Consider the following 20,685-nt stretch of genomic DNA (forward strand, 5'->3'; position numbering starts at 1 on the left):
GAGCCCCATGGAGTCAATAGCAACATAGGCACCAAAATATTTGCCTTTTCTTTGATTGACAGTGCCTTCCTCTTTTACGTTTTTATTTGGCGTGTGCATGTGTATGTTCTTCTTAAAGTGGGTTAATTATTTTTTTTGCTTAAGATAATTTCTGTAATTTTGATAAGTACTATGTATATGTCATGAAATTAAAAGACGCTTACTCCTTGGGAGAAAAGTTATGACCAACCTAGATAGCATATTCAAAAGCAGAGACATTACTTTGCTGACTAAAGTCCGTCTGGGTCAAGGCTATGGTTTTCCCAGTGGTCATGTATGGATGTGAGAGTTGGACTGTGAAGAAGGCTGAGCGCTGAAGAATTGATGCTTTTGAACTGTGGTGTTGGAGAAGCCTCTTGAGAGTCCCTTGACCTGCAAGGAGATCCAACCAGTCCATTCTGGAGGAGATCAGCCTTGGGATTTCTTTGGAAGGACTGATGCTAAAGCTGAAACTCCAGTACTTTGGCCACCTCATGCGAAGAGTTGACTCATTGGATGCTGGGAGGGATTGGGGGTAGGAGGAGAAGGAGATGACAGAGGATGAGATGGCTGGATGGCATCACCGACTCGATGGACGTGAGTCTGAGTGAACTCCGGGAGTTGGTGATGGACAGGGAGGCCTGGCGTGCTGCGATTCATGGGGTCGCAGAGTCGGACATGACTGAGCGACTGAACTGAACTGATGTATATATTTATTAATTTATACTATATTATTTATTATCATTAATCAAACTTACACCCCCCCCCGCCCCCCACCCTTGCAAAAAGCATTTGGTAATGCTTTAGAATGGAATGGCAAGAAAAACAAAAGTTCACCTGAAGCCTTGAGCTCTGCATGTTTGCATTTGATTACCAGTGCTGTAGGACAGTGGCCGCATAGCTCGCTTTGAGAACGATGATCTCTGTGACATGCTATGAATATCTCCTTTTGAACTGTAATGTATTTTTAGCTCAGCTTTAAGATTGAGGAGAAACTTTTTGATCTGAGGTTCCTTGCTCCAGGAAATACTTAGAAGAGATTTCACTTACCAAAGGCTTAACCAAAACAGGTTTGAATAGAGTGATCTCAGAATTTAGTATGCCAACTGGGGCACTTTTGAGAGCAACTGCTGCTGCTGCGAAGTTGCTTCAGTTGTGTCTGACTCTGTGCGACCCCATAGACGGCAGCCCACCAGGCTCCCCCATCCCTGGGATTCTCCAGGCAAGAACACTGGAGTGTGTTGCCATTTCCTTCTCCAATGCATGAAAGTGAAAAGTGAAAGTGAAGTCGCTCAGTTGTGTCCAACTCTTAGCGACTCCATGGACTGCAGCCTACCAGGCTCCTCCATCCATGGGATTTACCAGGCAAGAGTACTGGAGTGGGTTGCCATTGCCTTCTCCTTTGAGAGCAAAGAAGGGTGTTAATTATAGTTAGAGTGGGGCTGCAGGAGTGAACTGGTTCTGTCATGGGCATATGAGACATATGTTTGCCCCATAGTAGGTACACTGTTGAGAGTCAGAATAGAAATTTCAAAGTCTCCAAATCTTTTGAAAGCCCAGGTCTTACCTAAAACCTTAAAATGAGCCTGAAGACAGACAGGTTCTACCTTGTCTCTCTTTGTAGTGAATGCTCCTCTCATGTAGGGTTGGCATTGATGAGTCCATTTATTGACCATCTACTGTGTATAAGTACTCTGTGCTAGTCTTGAGGAGGATTCTTTCATCAGCTACTTAAAAGAGCTTGTAGCTTTTCCAAACAAAAGTTTAAAGAGTCCTGGCTTACAGTTTATCCCCAGTGCATTCTCTTTGTGCTGTGTTTATTGTCTGTTCTAATTCTGATTCCTTCATGATGTCTCTCTGCTAATCCATCCTATTCTCTCCCTTCTGTAATTCCAACATTTTAATTCTAAGTTATTTGGAGTCAAATTCCCCAATCTCCCCACCTTTTTTGGTTATATGCTAAATATTTCAGATCTGTAATCTGAAGTGGGGAGCTCAGGATGTTTTCTAGTTTGGGGTCACCTAGCATTCATCTTACTGCTGGGGATACAGTGAGTGCTCACTGTATTGATGGGTATAGCTGATTACTATTAATCACTTAATAGTGACTCTCAAACTTCTTAAAGTGTGTTCAAGTTTAAGAATTACTACTAAATCGACAATGTGTAGCAGCTTTAGGTCATGAAGAACCTCTCAGAATTTGATGAAAGCCAGAAAGCTAGAAAAATGCACATCTATATTTTGTATAATAGTAGGGCTTTGGGGAAGCCCTGATTCAGTCCTGTGATATAAACTAAGCACTCTAGTTTTCAGAATAAATCCTATAGGAATTATTAGAGTAAGTTGCACACCAGTGATTGTTTCATTTTATGGTTTGTCCCTAGCTGGTTTTTTTTTTTTTCGTGGAGAGTTCATGCCCTGAGATTTTCTCCAGGCGTTAACCTGGGCCCTGTGGTTAATGTCAAGATGGGTGGTCCTGACTCACGCTCACTCAGCCACAGACTGGATGTGGTGTACACTTCTGGTGGGCCCCCACCCAGCCAGGAGGGTGGGAGGAGACTTGAATGAATTCCCTTTACTTTAAACAACTTACTTTTTAAAATTAATTTGCTTTAATTTTTAGTGAATTGCATTTACTAAAACAAAGTTCTAAACATTTCTAAGGAATGCATGGGCAGATTAGAAATATGGATGAATAAAAAAAAGGGTTAAAAGATGACAGGGAATTGTATCCTTGGGTAACCAGTTATTTTTCTGTAAATGGTAAAAATGAAAGGTACAGGAATAGTCACTTGGTGACTTTATACTTCCTAGTTATGCACGAGTTTAATAAAAATAGTAGTAATAATTGTTGAACATTTGTTGAAATTTTATAACATTCCAGATACTGTTGTGTTTAAATACCCTATTTATAGTAACTCAGTAAAACCTGATAGCTGATATATGAGTAAGTGTTGTTATTTTACCCCAATATAGCAAGGACAGTAAAGCTCAGAGTGGTTAAGCATTTTGCTCGAGGTCACACAGCTGGTAAAGATTTGAGTTGAGAATTTGAGACATTTATTCTCTGTCTCAAACATGTACCCTCTTCTGGTCTTCTAGGATAATAAGAAACACTGTTATGAATCACCATTGGATGGTGTTGGTGGTGGAGGAGAGGAGAGGAGACCCCTTGAGGGGAATGTGTTGGGGTTGAGCATTGAGAACTAGGATGTTTCTGTGTGGATCGGGTTTGTGCAGAGATGGTTCAGTGACTCAGGAGTGTACCCAGATCCTATGCTTTGTACCCTTTAGTAATAAGGCTGATCATCAGCCTCACCTTGAAATATCTCTCATTGCTTTGTAATCAACATGTAGAACTGTTGAAAGAATGTCTGCTGATTGATATCTTTCAACTTATCTTAAAATGGTGGATGTCTGTTTAATTTTAACCTGGGTACCATGACATCCCCTGTGCTGAACAGTCACAGACAGCTGGACTTAGAAGGAAATGTACAAATGTAGTGTTCCCAGATTACCAATATAATGAGGGCTGACAGAATTATTATGTCACTGAGCCTTTAAATAACATTTATTTGTAAAGTTGCCTTGTACTTGATCTTGAAGGTAACCCCAATTTGGGTCATACTGACTTTCCACAATGTCATGAACCTTGGATGTTTCCTCATTAAAATTAAAAATTTTCCCTAAAATTATTTCCCAGAACACTAACATTTTTTCCTGTAATGTTATTTAAAAGAAGGAATCCAGGAGCAAATTTATCAAATACACTTAGTGAATAAGGACTTGTCTCTGAGAGATGAGTAATGTAGAGGTTAAAAAATCAGGCTGCAGGGTTGAAATTCCTGGATTCAAATCCCTCACTTATCAGCTCTTTGAGTCAGGCTAAAATACTTAACTCATCATGGCAAATAGAAGGGGAAAAGTGGAAGCAGTGATTGACTTTATTTTCTTGGGCTCTAAAATCACTGCAGATGATGACTGAAGCTAGGAAATTGAGATGCAAAACTAGATATTAAAAAGCAAAGACATCACTTTGCTGACAAAGGTCCATAGTCACATCTATGGTTTTGTCATGTACAGATGTGAGAGTTGGACCATAAAAAGACTGAGAGGTGAAGAATTGATGCTTTTGGTTTGTGGTGCTGGAGAAGACTCTTGAGAGTGCCTTGAATTGCAAGGAGATCAAAATAGTCAATCCTAAAGGAAATCCACCCTGAATATTCATTGGAAGGACTGATGTTGAAGCTTCAATACTTTGGCCTCCTGATACAAAGAGATGACTCATTGGAAAAGACCCTGATGATGGGAAAATGGTCACAAAGAGGAGGGGCAACACAGAGAAAAGATGGTTAGATAACATAACCAACTCAATGGACATGAATATCACTATCCAGAGATAGTGAAGGACAGAAAAGCCTGGCGTGCTGCAGTCCATAAGATCCCAAAGAGGAACTCGAGTTAGCGACTGATCACATAGCCACTCACACCCACACACCCACCCACCCCTACCTCTCTGTATTCCAGAGGATTGTTATAAGAATTCAGTGAGATAATACTCATTACTCATGAAGCATCAGTGTGATATTGAAAGAGTGGAGAGCCCTCAATAAATATGGATGCATTTCTGCATGCTAAGTCGCTTCAGTTGTGTCCAACTCTGTGCGACCCTACGGACAGCAGCCCACCAGGCTCCTCTGTCCACAGGATTCTCTAGGCAAGAATACTGGAATGGGTTGCCATTTCCTTCTCTGCAATAAATGTGAGCAGTTGTTAAATCCTGGAAAAGCAGACAGGTTGCTATCTCTTACCATTGCTCCCCACCCACTTAGCAGTATGTCTACATGGCTTTCCCATGTCAGTTTTTTTTTTTAAGATTTTTTTTTTTTCTATGGGGACCATTTTTAAAGTCTTTATTGATTTTGTTACAACATTGCTTCTGTTTTATGTTTTGGTTTTTTGGCCACAAGGCATGTGGGATCTTAGCCTGCTGACCAGGGATAGAACCCACACTCCCTGCATTGAAAGGTGAAGTCTTAACCACTGGGCCGCCAGGTTCTGGACCCCCCCTGTCAGTTCTTAAAGCTCATTTCTCTTTTGAATAGTTGCACACATCCCATTGAAGGAGAGAATCATTAAAGGTTATTTGGATTATTTCATATTTTTCCATCATTACAAATACCTTATGCTCTTACTCCCTGCTCCTCCAACATTCCTCTGAAAACTTTGAAGGTCGTGTTTTGAGATTGGTCTCAATACCACTGCTGTAATTATTTCCATTGTTTTATAAACACTTGTTCAGTGGGGTATCAGGCACAATTTGTGCTCATTTAGCGTAAAACTAAATAATTATTGGACATCCTGTCCTATAAATTGAAAAATTGAGGGCAGCAGGAATAAATTCTCTCAGATAAGAAAGAGGAAACTGCCAAAGAGCCTTTATTGAAAACTTCTTATGGCCCATCTGTCAAAAACTCAAACCTAAACTCATGAGCTGGCGTGTAATTGTAGAAAGTGCACATAAGCCCAGCCTGGAGAGGTTTCTTATTTTTATTCGATGAAATGCCTTTTGCCTGAAATTGTTCCTCCTTATCCTGTGGTTTAGTTTGTGTGTATAAAAGCTTCTCTTGGTTATGATCAGTGCTCGGAAGGCTCCTCTCCTTCCTTCCTACTTCACACCTTCTCCCTCCAACCCCCCCAGTCTCTTCTGTGGCCAGCTGCAAGAGCCCACATCCCATCAGGGCACGCCTTTGGTGGCACCCACTGGGAGAGATTTTGATTGAGATTTGCTTGTGGGCTGGAAGGCCCTCTGACCTGGCAGGCCTTTGCCCAGGTCACTTACTGAGTTTCCTGTGCTCTCAGACTCCTTCTGTTGCAGCTGCATGAGCCGCCTTGCTGCCTCTGCTCCTCCTCCTCCTCGTCCTCCCCCTTCGACATGTCAGTCCCACCTTGAAACCTTTGCAGATGCTCTTCCTCCCAGTGTCTTCCTCTCTTTGTTCTGGTCTCCCGTTGGGGTTCCTCCATCTTCACTGTGACCATGCCTGGTCGCTTCATCCACGGGGCACACCCCATTAGGCCCTGTCCTGCCCCAGCCCATTCTGTTTGTTGGTTCCTTCCCCAGGACTATGAGCTCCTGAAGTCAAGCACTTTGTCATATTAACGGCTCTGTTGCCAGCACCTGGCACAATGGAAGTACTCGATAAATTCTGGTTGAACTAATGAAGAAGTCAAGGAAGTAGAGATGCTTATAGAATTTCATGTATGATATTGTATTTTGAGGCTTTAGTCTGAATATTGATGACAGCAACAAAGAGCAGAGCATGTAACCTTTCAAAGAGTTCAGAAAAACTGTCTTTCAGTAATTTTTCAGAGCATAGGCTTGTAATGGTTTCTGAGAAATTTTCAAAAAGCAGAAATACCATGGCTTGATTTCTCACCTTTGATAGCTGTTGTTGGCTTTTTGATTTTACTCTTGTGTTTATATCTTGTGTCATGAAAGTGGCTTTGGCTCTTTATTCTCATTTTCTCAAATGCCCACTTGCAGAGTGCTTCCCCTCCTGCCCTTCCTCCCCCCCTCGCATTAGTGATGACAGTCTTACAGTATATTCAGGCTGCCTTTTCTCTGGGGGTGTAGGAAGTATATGGCTGGCTCATCCAAGATCATTCCTGTCTCTAAAGAGAGGTCTGAGCAGTGGTTTCAAGCTTTTTCTTTGCTTCTGGGCTGGGGTCCAGGGCATTTCAGGGGAGCTGGAGTTCTTGCTTCAACCTCAATAAGAGCCCTTCCGTTCCCATCTGTCTAGTGTATGAGTGTTCCCTATAAGACTTTGTTTGAGTAAGATGCGCCTCATGAATAAAACAGAATCAGAACACTTCTGATGTTGAGACGACTCTTCCCTTTTCAGGGAATAATGAGAGGACTTGGAACAGGGAGGGTCTTGTATCCCTGAGAATTGAAGGTGGCAGACAAAGGCAAGGGTGGCCTGTTCTCGATGATTCTGACTAGTTCTGATCCAAGGAGACGTTTGATTGATGTCAGTGCCTTAAACTTAATTACAGGGGTTCGTGAGCCATTGGCCTAGGCTTTGCTGGGTGGTGTCCACAGGTGCCCTTGGCTTTGCTGCTACTTTCCTTTGCCTTTTTCACTTCCTCCTTTCTCTTGAGTGCTTCTGTTTGTGGTGCAACATTGCCAACATTGCTGTGGAAGTTTTATGCTACTGTTTGCTCCTGGCACTGTGCATTTGGGGAAGGCTCATCTGATTTCTGTTAAATCTTTTGATTTTCCTGCATGCCCTCAATTTCCAAGTCTTTTAAAATCCTCCATTACAATGAGAACATGAACTCATCAAAGTAAAAATGTAAACAAACTTGTAAAGTATTTGAGCTTATCATTGAATATATCTGGAAATTCCAAACAGAAGTTTCTGGGCTCGTATTCACAGTACTCACCCAAATGGAAAGCAGTTAGTTGTTGAGTGAATGAACTTAGCATCAAACACAGGTTGCCTAGACTCTGGACACAGCTATCTTTGCACAAAAGCCTTGTATAAATAGTTCAGTTCCTTATTTGCGGCGGTGTGTGTGTGCATTTTTGACTGCCATATTTATCTCAGCTCTATGAGATGGGGGTGCTGCATGTGATTTTCCTCGAATATTCTTTTGTATTCTAACTCTTTGAAGTAAATGAAGGAGTGAATAAGTAAGTGACATGAACAAATCAGTGGAAAGGAACTCCAGCCATAGGAGAAAAGCTTTAAGACTTGGTGGGTTGGCACAGGGGAAAACGAAGTATGTAAACAGGAGCAGTTGGGTGTCCGGTAAGGAGAAAGGTACGAATCAGAACAAAAAGTTGCTGTAGATGTGACATTTGTGAGGAAGAAGTGACCTCTCAGCCAGAAAGTGGCATTCTCATGGCCAGTTGGCCATGCCTTGCAGCTTGTGGGATCTGAGTTTCCAGACCAGAGATCAAACCCAGACAGTGAGAGCACAGAGTCCTAACCACTGGACCACCAGGAAGTTCCCTAAGGTTCTGTCATTTTTATAAACTCCTTCCTCACTGAATCAACCTAGCCTCTCGTGGGATCCCCTCAGTGTGATTTAATAGGGATTTTGGGGAAAGCTGGGCTTCCCTGGTAGCATGGCTGGTAAAGAATCTGCCTGCAATGCAGGAGACCCTAGTTCGATTCCTGGTTCCGGAAGATCTGCTGGAGAAGGGAATGGCTACCCACTCCAGTATTATGGACATGGAGAATCCCATAGACTGTGTAGTCCATGGGGTCGCAAAGAGTCGGACCTGATGGAGCGACTTTCACTTTCACTTGGGGAAAGCTAGGATTTACTTCATGGCTGACGGTGAGTTCTATCAATGCTGTGAAGTACAGGAGAACTGTTCTAATTAAATGATGTGGACAGCTCATTCTAGACTGTGAACAGTGAAAGTGAAAGTCGCTCAGTCATGTCCGATTCTTTGCAACCCCATGGACTATACAGTCCATGGAATTCTCCAGGCCAGAATACTGGAGTGGGTAGCCTTTCTGTTTTTCAGGGGATCTTCCCAACCCAGGGATCAAACCCGGGTCTCCTGCATTGCAGGCAGATTCTTTACCAGCTGAGCCACAAGGGAAGCCCAAGAATAGTGAAATGGGTAGCCTATCCCTTCTCCAGCAGATCTAGCTATCAGGGAAGCCCATTCTAGACTGTATTTTTTGCATATTAGAGTTTCTTACATTCTTTACGTGAAAAGTTTATTTTGACTATTATTGGAACCATTAAGTATTTCAGGGAATATTAATATATGACTTAAGACAATGTCTCTTACTGGGAATTTGTGTGTGTGTGTATGTGCTGCCTTTATTCTTTTTGACCTTCGGCTGTAGAAAGGATTGTACACTTAGGAAGGCATAAAAAATAATGGAGTGCTATTAAGGAAATAGTGGTAATTGAACTGCTTAATGAGAAAAGGAATTTAAATATGTAACTTAACCAAATTCAAGTATCTAGACACAAACCCTTTTCTCTTTAAAAAGAAAGAACACCAGGTTTATATGGCACTTTCTCTTCTTTTCAACCTAAATTATAAGTAACTACTGTTGATTATTTCCAAGAGCTGTTAGCTTGGGAAGCTGAGCAATCATTAAAAATAGAAAACTTGCAAGCTACAAATGAGTGCCTAAGTTTTTGTTTAGATGTAGTTTTCCTATGGCATTTCCTCAGTTGTAGTTTGGAAACTTAAGCTAAAGCAGAGTAATAAGAAATGAGCCTTGCTAAACAAATAGTGTATTTTGGTTCAAAACTATTAAGGAAGCTATTAAGATTCCCAGGTGGCACTAATGGTAAAGAATCTGCCTGCCAATGAAGGAGACACCAGAGACATGGGTTCAGTCCCTGGGTTGGGAAGATCCCCTGGAGGAGGAAAATGGCAACCTAGATCAACTGCATTACTAAGTACTCATGAAATGCTCTATGATCCTAGTTACTTTATTAATTTCCCCAAGCTCCAATTAAATGGGAAAGCATATTTTTTGCTATTCTCAATTTTTTATTTTCTTAGTAAAATCTCAAATAGACTTTATGTGAATAGCAGGAACAGTTTATTTTTTGAGTTGACAGGTTTTCCAGATAAAGTATTAGTAAAACATTTTAAAAAGTCATCTAAATCCTACAAAAAACAATGAGAATGTTTTAGGCTATAGAAAATATGTCCCCTGAGAGTAATTTTTTTTTTTTTAACATTTATTACTCACTGTGGAGTCAGTTTTCAATATAACTGCTCTGAATCATTGAGTGTTTTTCTGGAGCCTAACTCATTAAAGAGAATTCAGTCTACTTGAATGACATGGTAATTGTTGTAATATGTGTACCAAGAAGAAAATATGTTGTAGCACAGTGTTCTTTTTTTTTTTCCTTTGCTGGGTTAAACGGTTAACTTGTGTAGAAATACAAACTGTGGATGATCCCTGTCCTAATCAAAAGCTTATCCTAAGACGGGGCCATAGCAACCATTCTGAACAGATCTTTCCAGTTTGCTCCTTTGGGCTACAATCATGACTTTATTCCTGTCAGTAGGTTTTCCGTCCACAGTGTCCCTGAGGTTGAGCAAATGCCCCTCCAACAGGCTTTCAAAATACATTTCTCTTAACCTGTGGGGCATTTATAAGTGAATCAGCAGTGTTTATAGAACACTTGTTTTCTGCAAAGATCTATTACCAGAAGAAGGGGAGAAGGTGAAGAAGCAATTCAGGATGGATCGTGCACCTCAATATAAAACTGAAGCCATAAAGCTTCCAGAGGGAAACAGAGTATGCTCCCAATGTTGGATAGGTGAGGATTTCTTAGGATATAAAAAGCACTAAACCATAAAATAAAAAAATAAATGAGACTTTATAAAATTTAAATCTTTCATTTTTCCTTAGCACTAAGAAAATGAAAGGCAAGCCATAGATTGAGAGGGAATATTCACAACTTATATCTCTGTTAAAGGACTCAGACTACTTAAAGAACTCATAACTCTCTAATAAAAAAGACAACTGTAAAAAAAAAAAAAAAACCCAAACAACTGAAATGAACAAATCACAAAGATGTTCAGCCCAGGAACACATAAAAAGATGCTCAGCGTCATTGGTCCACAGGGAAATGCAAATTAAAATGATGAGATCCTACTTTATCCTATTAGAATGGCAGAAAAATAAAAAGTACAGAAAAGCTGAGAACACTAGCTATTGACAAGAAAATGGAACAGTAAATAGTTCATACATTTTTGGAGTGTAAACTAGAAAATCTACTTTGGAAAACAGTTTGGTAACTTCTTACCAAGTTAAACATATAACTACTTATGAGCTAGTAATTTAACTCTTAGTTGTTCACCTAAGAGAAATGAAAGCATATATCCACAAAAAAGACTTACTGGAATGTGCATAGGAGCTTTATTCATAATAAAAAAAAAAAAACTGAGACTGACCCAAATGTTCATCAGATTAAAATGAGTAAACAAATCATGATGTACATAGGGACTATCACTTAGTTATCAAAAGAAATGATACATGTCAACAATATGAATATATCTCAAAACAATATGTTGAGCCAAAGAAGTTAGAAAGGAGTATGAACTATGTGACTCTATTTAAATGCAGTTCTACTGCAGATAAAATTAAGCTCTAGGGACAGAAATCAGGAACTCGGACACCTGTGACTGGAAAGGAGCACCGGGAACTTTTGTGATGGAAAATACTGTATTGTGGTAATTGGGGTGGTGTTTACCTGGTGTCAAGCTCATTGAATTTATATTTAAAATGTTTTCCATTTTATTGTAGGTAGTTTATACCTGAGCCTAGATTCAGTGGGGAAGAAATCAAAGCCGTAGAACTTGCCCCTGGAGCAGTAAGGATATTGAGCAGACAGGATGCAGTTGTAAACTACGTGTAAATGACACAGAATGTTAGAAGGATAGCAGAGATACACAAAGGAGGCATCATGTGACTGCAGAGGAAAAAGCAGATCAGATGGGAAAGGTTCTCTGGGCCATAGGTGGTTTGTGTTGTGTTTGAAGACAGCAATTAATATATGTTAGAGGTTAGGATTGATGGGAAAATATTCCAAACAAGATTATGGTCTCAGGACAAAGAGTCAAGATAAAAATAAACAAAAGACATGTTTTGAGGTCAATCAGCATATTAATTGAATCTGTTCACCGACTCAGTTTTTCATGTCCCAGCCCTCTATTGGTGGATCACTTTCCTCTTTCAAGAAAGTGAAAGTCGCTTCAGTCATGTCCAGCTCTTTGCAACCCCAAGGGACTGTAGCTTGCCAGGCTCTTGGTCCATGGAATTCTCCAGGCCAGAATACTGGAGTGGGTGGCCATTCCCTTCTCCAGGAGATCTTCCCAACCCAGAGATGGAACCCAGGTCTCCCACATTGCAGGGGGATTCTTAACACTGAGCCACCAAGGAAACCCTCTTTCAAGACTCTGCCTAATTCTGTTCCTTCCATCTGTTCATCGCCGCAGCACACTGTGTTCTTTACTATGTCTGAGCTCCTGTTTTAACTCCACAACACAGCACCTAACTTTTTACAGGTTATATTCTTTACATTGAGTGTGTATTTTCTGGGGGAATGTGGCTTTTCCTTTACTGCCCTAAGTGAAAGGCAGAGTCCACAATCAACTGTTATGGGTTTTAAATTCAGGTTTGATAGATGTTCAGGGGAGGACATCTCTTGGAATGTACAATAGCTTTATTACTTGAAGAGTGCCATTAACACTATATTATATGTAGTGTTATGTGTACATATGCTACATTATATGTACACATGTAAGAGTGTTAATGGCTTAATTTTTTTACTGTCGACTATGTACCAGGCATTATGATAATGATTACAATAGTTTTTCTTAGGCATTTTTATTCTGTTTATACAGAGGAGTTAAGTTAGGAGGTACAGGTTAAGTAACAAGCTGGAATTTGAATATATTTCTTTGGCTTCCACTGTTCTTGTAGTCATCAAACCACTGTATTTGTGTTACTGACAAATAAGTTTATATTAGTGATGGCAGGAGTAAATATCGTTTATACTCTTATGTCATGCCAGTCACTCTTTGGGCACTTTATACATATTAATTGATTTGACTTCCATGAGCAGTGACAGAAATGATTCATATAGTCATTAAATAACTCTTATCAGGGTCATATCAGAGTAAGCAGTATGTTGTCAAGATTTGAACTAGTCTGATTCCAGAATACACGGTCTTTGCTCTTTATGCTCTACTGCTTGGCTTTGTGAACATAAGGACTGGCTATCTCTCTTAGTGAGAGTAAGGCATGCACTTTTCCTTGGGTGGGGTAGGAATAGGAATGGATTTAGATAAAAACTACTGAGGCAGAATGTTGTTTCCATGACATATTTAGTTAGTTTCTTAGATTAAGGTTCTCCTTATTGCCATTCATCCATAAAATGTTTGTGGAGAAACTTCACTGTGTCTTTTCCTTATTAGGTTAAGACAGATTCCATTCTATTGAGGGCCTGAGTGTAGGTCTGGGTTTTTTTTTTAAACTCTTGTGGCTTCTTAAGTATTTAAAAATTCTCATACTACTTGAACTAAACTAAGAAACTGGTCATAACTGGCAATATGCTACATTTATTTATGAAGGAAAATTAATTACAGAACTCTCATCAACAGAAGCATATTCAGGAAAAAAAATCTTGCCACAACACCAAAAAAATAAGGCAAAAAAAGATATAGTATGTATTTTAAGTTAAAATAATGTATTTAAAGGAAATATTTATCCTTTTCTAAAAGTGATTAAGAGGTTTTCCAAGTGGCCTAGTGGTAAAGAATTCTCCTGCCAAGCATGAGTCGGGGATTTGATCCCTGGGTTGGGAAGATCCCCTGGAGAAGGGAATGGCAACCCACTCCGATATGCTCCATGGGCTGCAGTTCACAGGGACTCAAAAAGCAGACATGACTTAGCGACTAAACAACACCAAACATGATTCCTACTTAGTCTAATTTTCTGGTTAACCAGCCACCTGCTTCAGGGACCCTGGTGACAAGGACTACTTGGATTCAAACTCTTTAGAAGACTTGGTGATAACAGAGGCAGCAAATCTTACACTTTAGGTTTTCTTTTCTCTTAGAACATATCCTTTCCCTTCCTTTTTTTCACTTCTATAAAGATTTGCAGAGATATTTATAGTAGGGAAAGAAGTAGTGAGATCCTTTGTGCAGAAACGTAATTGGCAGTTTCAGAGGCCAGGAAAGAGAGAAATATGAAACAATACGGGGCAGCTTCTAGGATAGTTAAAAATATTTAGTATTGTTCTCAATATTCTGTTTTGTCATGGTGCATGCAGGGCTGTCAGCTCCTACTAGAGTTAGGTGTGGGATGTGAATCAAGTCAGTAAATACTGATTGGCTTCTGCAGGGATTAGGGTCCCCTCCAAATCTTTACTAAGAAAATAAAAATGTAACCTGCTTGCGTGCTTAGTTAGTTGCTCAGTTGTGTCAGACTCCTTGTGACCCTTTGGACTGTGGCCTGCCAGGCTCCTCTGTCCATGGGGTTTTTCAGGCAAGAATACTGAAGTTGATTGCCATTTCCCCTCCAAAATGTAACCTAATAAGTTAAAATATGCCCAAAGATTGTTGTCATACTGAGTAAGTATCATTTCCCAGAGGAGAAAGATTGACGTTGGAAAGGTCTGTGTTTGTATGTATTAGAACATAAGCTCCATGAGGTGAAGGCCTCTTACAAACAGAGAATCTCTAGTATATAGAATCTTCGCTGCCACATAGTAAGGAATCAGTATTTGCTGATTGATAATGATTGAAATAGCTCTAGGATGAGAGGAATTTATCCTCTGTAGCAAGATGGAAATATTCCTTAGATGAAGCTTCCTGGGAGCTCACTTAACAACCTTTTTTTGACCTTAGGGCTGGACTAGCTGGGAAGATCCTCCCTTGATAAAAGAAGGATTAACACACTTCAGGCCAGCTTGGTGTAAGTCAGTCATGTGATAAAAATATGTTTGTGATCCTAGAAGAATGAGAATCAGATTCTTTTTCCTCGTGATCACACCAAAGTGTATGATCTCCTATGGGCCAAGTGTGAGGTGCCAAATAGCTGATCTTCCTGTTTTCCTTTGAGAGCTTAGCTTCCACAGCAGATGTTACATAACTGAGTAGAAGCCATTGACCCCTTTTTGACTTTCATCTGAAAGATAAAGGGTCATGACAGGGTATCCGAGGCCTTTGATGCTTTTAAGAAACAGCAGATGGAAGACTTCGGTGAAGAATAAAAAGCCAACAATTTAATTTAGGCTGACTGAAGACAAAGATTTCAAAGGAATGGAAAATGGATAAGATCTAAAAGCATATGACCAATATTTCACTTTGCCTTTAAAAGAACAGGTGGAATGAGAAGCTTTGTGGTGAACTTGGTTTTTCTGTGAATTAATATTGCCAAGTTACTACTGCAAAAATAAGACTCGCAGATTACCTACTAGCTTTTTACTTTTCTCTGTACTAGTCGGGAAAAGAAAACTCCCTATATCAAAACCAGAAGATTTATTAAAAAGGATTTTGAAGACCTGATAAAAGAGACTTGATACCACGTGCTGGGAATTTAAGCCAGATTTTATATAGTTTGTTTGTGGAATACTTTTTTGGTGACGATAGGATACCTCTTCCGAAATAGCTATACTCCCTAGACTTGCATGAAGCATCTTTCAGTGTTCAGGGTGGCTGTTGGTTTAGTACCAGGGCATAGCAGCAGTTGTGAAGCGAATTTGAAATCCCTAGTGGTAGACACAGTCCAACCAATGAAACCCCTTTACGGCATCCAATCTGAAGTGCAAGGATGACCATATAATTTATTGTTCAAACAAGGACACTTCTGAGGTCGAAAGGAGACACTATTTACAGTTATGTCAGAAAATGGAAACTGGGGCTGTCCCCGGATTCAGTGACACTACCCAATGGAGCTAGAAATGGAACTTGCAATAAGATCACCTGGAAGGCTATTAAAACACAGATTGCTGGACTCTACTCCCAAAGTTTTATATTCAGTAGCTTTGGGATCAAAATTGTGCCTGTCTGACAAGTTAATTGGTGGTGGTATTACAGCTCATCTGGGAACTGCAGTTTCAGAACTACTGTTCTCCCTAAACTGGCTTGGCACTCTTGTGCTGATGATGTAATTTTTAGTTGAAAGAAACTCTCCTTAGTGTTAAATCCTTCTCAACCTTCTACAAGTGAGAATATCCATGAAGATGACTCCCCCCGCCCCCGCCAAAAAAAAACTTGTGTTGGCTTTGCTTTCACCTGTGTCTCTGTGGACTGGTCTGTTCTTGATTTTCCAGAGACAACTCTCCTGGTACCAACCCACTCTCAAAGAAATGTTGAAACCAAATGAAATAAAGGTGACGTTGGTTTCTTACCATAGGGATTTCAGCTTAGGGAAGCCTCAGCAGCTAAATTCATTCCAGAGACGTTTTATAGATTGAACACCCTCATGAGCAACAGTATTCCTGTACTCTTTCCTTTTGCATCTGTAAAAGCAAGAATGGGGCAACGGCAGCTCTACTGGAGCCATCCGAGAAAACTCAGTCAGGGTTCCTGTTCTTGGTGAATCTGCTCAAAGTGGCATAGTCTGGCCCAGAAATACTGCTTCAACATGAGCCAGCAGTGTTACTCGAAAGTATTGCTTTCGTCACGTTGGGCTAAGTGAACTTCCTAGGATTGCATCATCCAGGACTCCTACCTTACTGCAGAAACAAAGCTAGCTCTTTGAACGTTGGATGAAAAAAAAAAAAATACAAAACCCTCAGTATTTTTCAATTCAGCAGTTGATTTTCAGAAGCATCTTAGACCTAATGGGAAATATTTTGACTCTGTTTCTCTTCCTTTTTAAATCAAGAATAATGGGAGGATAATATGGTGGCTTTTTTTTTTTTTTTTAGGGCTTCCCTGATGGCTCAGTTGGTAAAGAATCCTCCTGCAATGCAGGAGACCCCGGTTTGATTCCTGGGTCAGGAAGATCTGCTAGAGAAGGGACAGGCTACCCACTCCAATATTCTGGCCTGGAGAATTCCATGGACTGTATAGTCCATGGGGTCGCAAAGAGTCAGACATGACTGAGTGACTTTCACTTTGCTTTTTAAGCATTTATTCAGCATTTTGCCCTCTCGCTAACTGACCTGGATTGAATGAGAAACGTGGATAGGTTTATTAGTAAGGCAGATGTGAATGTGAGAGTCACTGCAGATCAGTGGTTCTTAAAGTGTGGACCCCAGGTCAGCAGCATTACTGTCACCCAGGACTTTGTTAAAATGTAGGTTCTTAAACCCCACTCCCACCTTACTGAAATGGCAACTTTGGGGTGTGGGGCCCAGGAGCATATGTTTCCACAAGCCCTCCAGGTAATTCTGATGTGTAACAATGTTTGACAGGCACTGTTGTAAGGAATTTTTTGGAGGGGAGGATGCCTGCCGCACGCAGGAACTTAGTTCCCTGACTAGGGATTGAACCCGTGTTCCCTGTAGTGGGAGCTAGGAGTTTTAACCACTATACTGCAGGGAAGTTTTAATAAATGGTTTTATGTCTCTCTGTTTTGGTCTACAAAGGTTCTGAAATGTCTAAATTATGCTTTCCAATGGTCTGATATATAATTATGTACAATCTGCTTTGATTAAAAAATATTGAAAGCAATGATGATGTTAACATTTTCTGAACACTTTCTACATCACTATGTTGAAGACTTTGCAAGTAATATCTGATTTTAATTCTGTGCTAATGCTATCACTGTTGTACAGATAGGGGAATGAGACTCAGGAGCATGGTGGACTGGCCTTTAGAGGGTAATTTCTTAGTATTTTGCTGCCTGGTGTACCCTTAGCTGGTTTAATGTGCGTCTCCACTCCACATTCACCACCACCCCCCAACCTCCACCCACCCTGCCGTTCTCCTGATTTTAAGAGACTTTTTCTACTCCTCTCTCCTTCACCCTGTTGTATCCTATTTAAATATGTCAGGGATGATTATAACTTATTCTTTAGAAGATTTTTTCCCTGCAGTATATGTGTGTGGCATTAGATTGAACATTCTTCTCTCTGGGGAATTAGCAATGCCATTCTACAAGTGCGTGACTGAGGATGAAAGTAGTTGAAGAGGCTTGAAGGACACGCTTTAAGTGAAGAGGATTGTGACTGGTGTGGGGCAGGGTGGCAGGGCCAGGAGGAGTGTAGCAGTGGGAAGGCTGGGCTGACTGAAAACCTGTAGGGGTCAGACTCCTGCCCTGAATGGAATGCAAGTCCCTTCCTTGTGCTCAGGGGCTCAGGCTCACTGTTGGGTGGTTACATCCTGTCTGCCTGCCTCCTCAAGTGTGAAACGGGCACTTTTTGCATCTCAGCAAACAGGAGTTCTTTCCCTATGCCCTGCCCAGTCTCCCTTCCTGGGTCTTCACGCTCTGAGTATCTTGGTGACCCCTCATTTCTTCCTTACTCAGCTGTAATAGGCATGAATGTTATAAAATGGCAATGTAGTTTATGTGTATGTTACCAGTGTGTAACTGTGCATATGTGTGCCTCCTTTTAAGTGTATATTTATAGATTTTATTGAAGTATGAAACTTATTTATGTTTACAAATCATAAAATGTTATTTTGATATTTTAGAGTGAATACATTGTTTTATTTATTTTTAGCTTACCTAGATTTTTCTGGTGCCAAAGCTGTTTTCAAGTCTATATATTTTAAGATGAAAGTACAAGCTAGAGTTTTTTTTTTTTCTCTTCTCTTTCTGTTTTACCAGTGTGATCTTTGGCTCATTTTTCTCTTGTTTGAAAAGAACATTTCTGGCATGAGATTGGTTGACTCTGCGGATGTATAATAATTCCCCTGTGTGTAATTTAAACTTATAATGTTTAAGGTTTTAAAAAATAATTTAGCTGGCTAGTCCTAGACCGTTATAAGTAACAGATAAAGTTTTGCTGTGCATAGAATGCTGCTGCTGCTAAGTCACTTCAGTCGTGTCCGACTCTGTGCGACTCCATAGGCTAAATGTTTATAATTCATTTTAAAGATAAATACATACCTTACTAGGTATTAATAGGGTTACTTATCCCAATAACAAAGATAAAAGCTTTTATGTATATAAATATATGTACAAATAGATACTGACCATATACTGATTCATATATGAAATTGTAAACAAAAACATATTCACACTGACTTATAAGTATTACTGTCATAATTGAATTTGCAGTTTTTAGAGGCAATTTGATATACATCTAAGGCTTCTGAAATGTCTGTCCTGGGTGAATACCTTTGAAGCATTTTCTCTGATAGCTTCTCATCACAGGTGTAATTTGACAGCCACAATCAGAAATCCTGAATAATCATCAGTGGTAGAATTTCCGGTTTGGATCCTCAGACCAGTGTGAGCAAATACGTTACTGTATCAACCAGTTATAGTTCTCAAACCCACAGTAACTTACTGAGGGTGGAGAGAGTCTATGTTACTCAGCATTATTACTGCCAAGCCCAGAAATCTCCTCGTCTGTTCTCATGCCCCTTTCACACATGCCGAAGTTATATCATGGAAAGGCTGTTTCCTTACCTGTTTGTAGTTTTTCACCTGTGAGTCAAGCAGCAACCATTTCAGAATGTCTCAGTGGACGCTCCAAGTTGAGACTGTTAGACACAGAGTTCTTGCTCGTCTTCAGGAACAGATGAAAATCAGGAACTTGATAGAAACCACGAGATAGTAGGTTGACTGTCACTCTGCTGAACTGGTTGGTCAGAACTCACTCAAGGTTGGGAAATGGAAACAAGGAGGAAGAAAGAGGTGTTTGGATCTCTGTGGTGTTGGGCCGCCTCCACGTTAGTTCCTTTCTTTCAGTGATCCAAAAAAAGCCATAGTGCCATTTTTTTTTCTTGCAATTTTCTACTGCTTTTTTCCCCCCTCAGCATTGCCACATCATCTGGCAAATGAATAGCCAGGCAACAACCTAAGTGCTTTCTGTTTTTATACTTTGCTATTGCCAAATTCAACATGTGGTAAGAGGTGGAGGGCTGCTCGTGGTGCTGACCACTGAGGTAGGGACCAGGCTCTATCTGCCGCACCCTCCTAAGAGGAAACTGTTGTCGGGGAGGAAGAACTTCTCTCTGCCCTTCGAGACTCCTCTGGCTGGTCCAAGAATTAAACTGACATGAGACTGATTAACAGGAGAAAAATGAAAATTTAATAACATGTATATATGTGGGCGAGACCAGGAAGACTGAGTAACCTCTATCTAAATTCTTTTAGAAAGTTGGGGGAAGGTCAGAGGTTCCTGAGTCTTTGGGGCCTGGCTTGTTTTCAGCTCAAAATAATTGACAGATCAAAGAGACACATTTGGGGTTGGCAAGGTTTGCTCCTCTTTCCTTCAGCAGCAGCCACACAGTGTAAACAGCTGTTCACCAACAGGTGGCGATTGGGGCGCCCCGGAAATGTGAAACTAGCATTTGAGTAAAGAAGCATTTTGGCATCCATGAACCCATCTGTTGGCTAAGAGGTGCTGCTGTTGTCACGTTTTCCCCCACGTTTGAGCATTACTGACAAATAGATCACAAGTAGGACTTCAGTAATCTCATCATGTGTTGATCTTTTGCTCAGTGTGTGATGCTAATATTACTGTTTTGAAAGCGAGAGGCAGGGCCCTCTTTGTATTTTTCTTCCTTTCAGGCCTTATAATATCACTTGTAATGTCCCAAGGAGGGCTCCAGTGTCTTTCCCACTGAAAAACAGTGTGCAGTTAACGGGTGGAAGTACTCCGAATTTGGCTGTAAATCCCTCATCAAAGTGTGTGACTCAGAAACAGATAAGAAAGAAACTCTGCCCTGGAAGGCTCTTTTTAATTTTTATTTTATGTTGGAGTGTAGTTAATTAGCAATGCTGTGTTAGTTTCAGGTGTACAGCAAGGTGATTGAGTTATACCTATACGTGTATCTGTTCTTTTTCAAATGCTTTTCCCATTTAGGTTATTACAGAATATTGAGCAGACGGAAGACTGTTTATTAGGCTGCTGCATTGCAGGTGTGTTCACTGAGGTGCCCAAACTGTGGACTCATAGTTTAATGTGTCAAATTCAACTGGACCTAAAAACGTAAGAAACGTTTGCAGTTACAGTAGTCAGTAGTACTTATTT

At 40.4% G+C, this 20,685-nt stretch overlaps 1 protein-coding gene across 1 annotated transcript in view; it reads right to left on the minus strand.

The window, feature by feature from the left end:
• The window catches only part of P2RY14 (purinergic receptor P2Y14), a 58,664-nt gene extending 39,196 nt beyond the window's left edge, over window positions 1-19,468 (minus strand). Inside the window, exon 1 of the mRNA XM_040234954.1 lies at window positions 19,116-19,468. The gene's annotated coding sequence lies outside the window, so the exon portion shown is untranslated. The remainder of the gene's footprint in view (window positions 1-19,115) is intronic.
• Between the last annotated feature and the right edge of the window lie 1,217 nt (window positions 19,469-20,685).

Source organism: Oryx dammah, unplaced genomic scaffold, assembly GCF_014754425.2.
Source record: "Oryx dammah isolate SB20612 unplaced genomic scaffold, SCBI_Odam_1.1 HiC_scaffold_2, whole genome shotgun sequence".
Taxonomy (NCBI): domain Eukaryota; kingdom Metazoa; phylum Chordata; class Mammalia; order Artiodactyla; family Bovidae; genus Oryx; species Oryx dammah.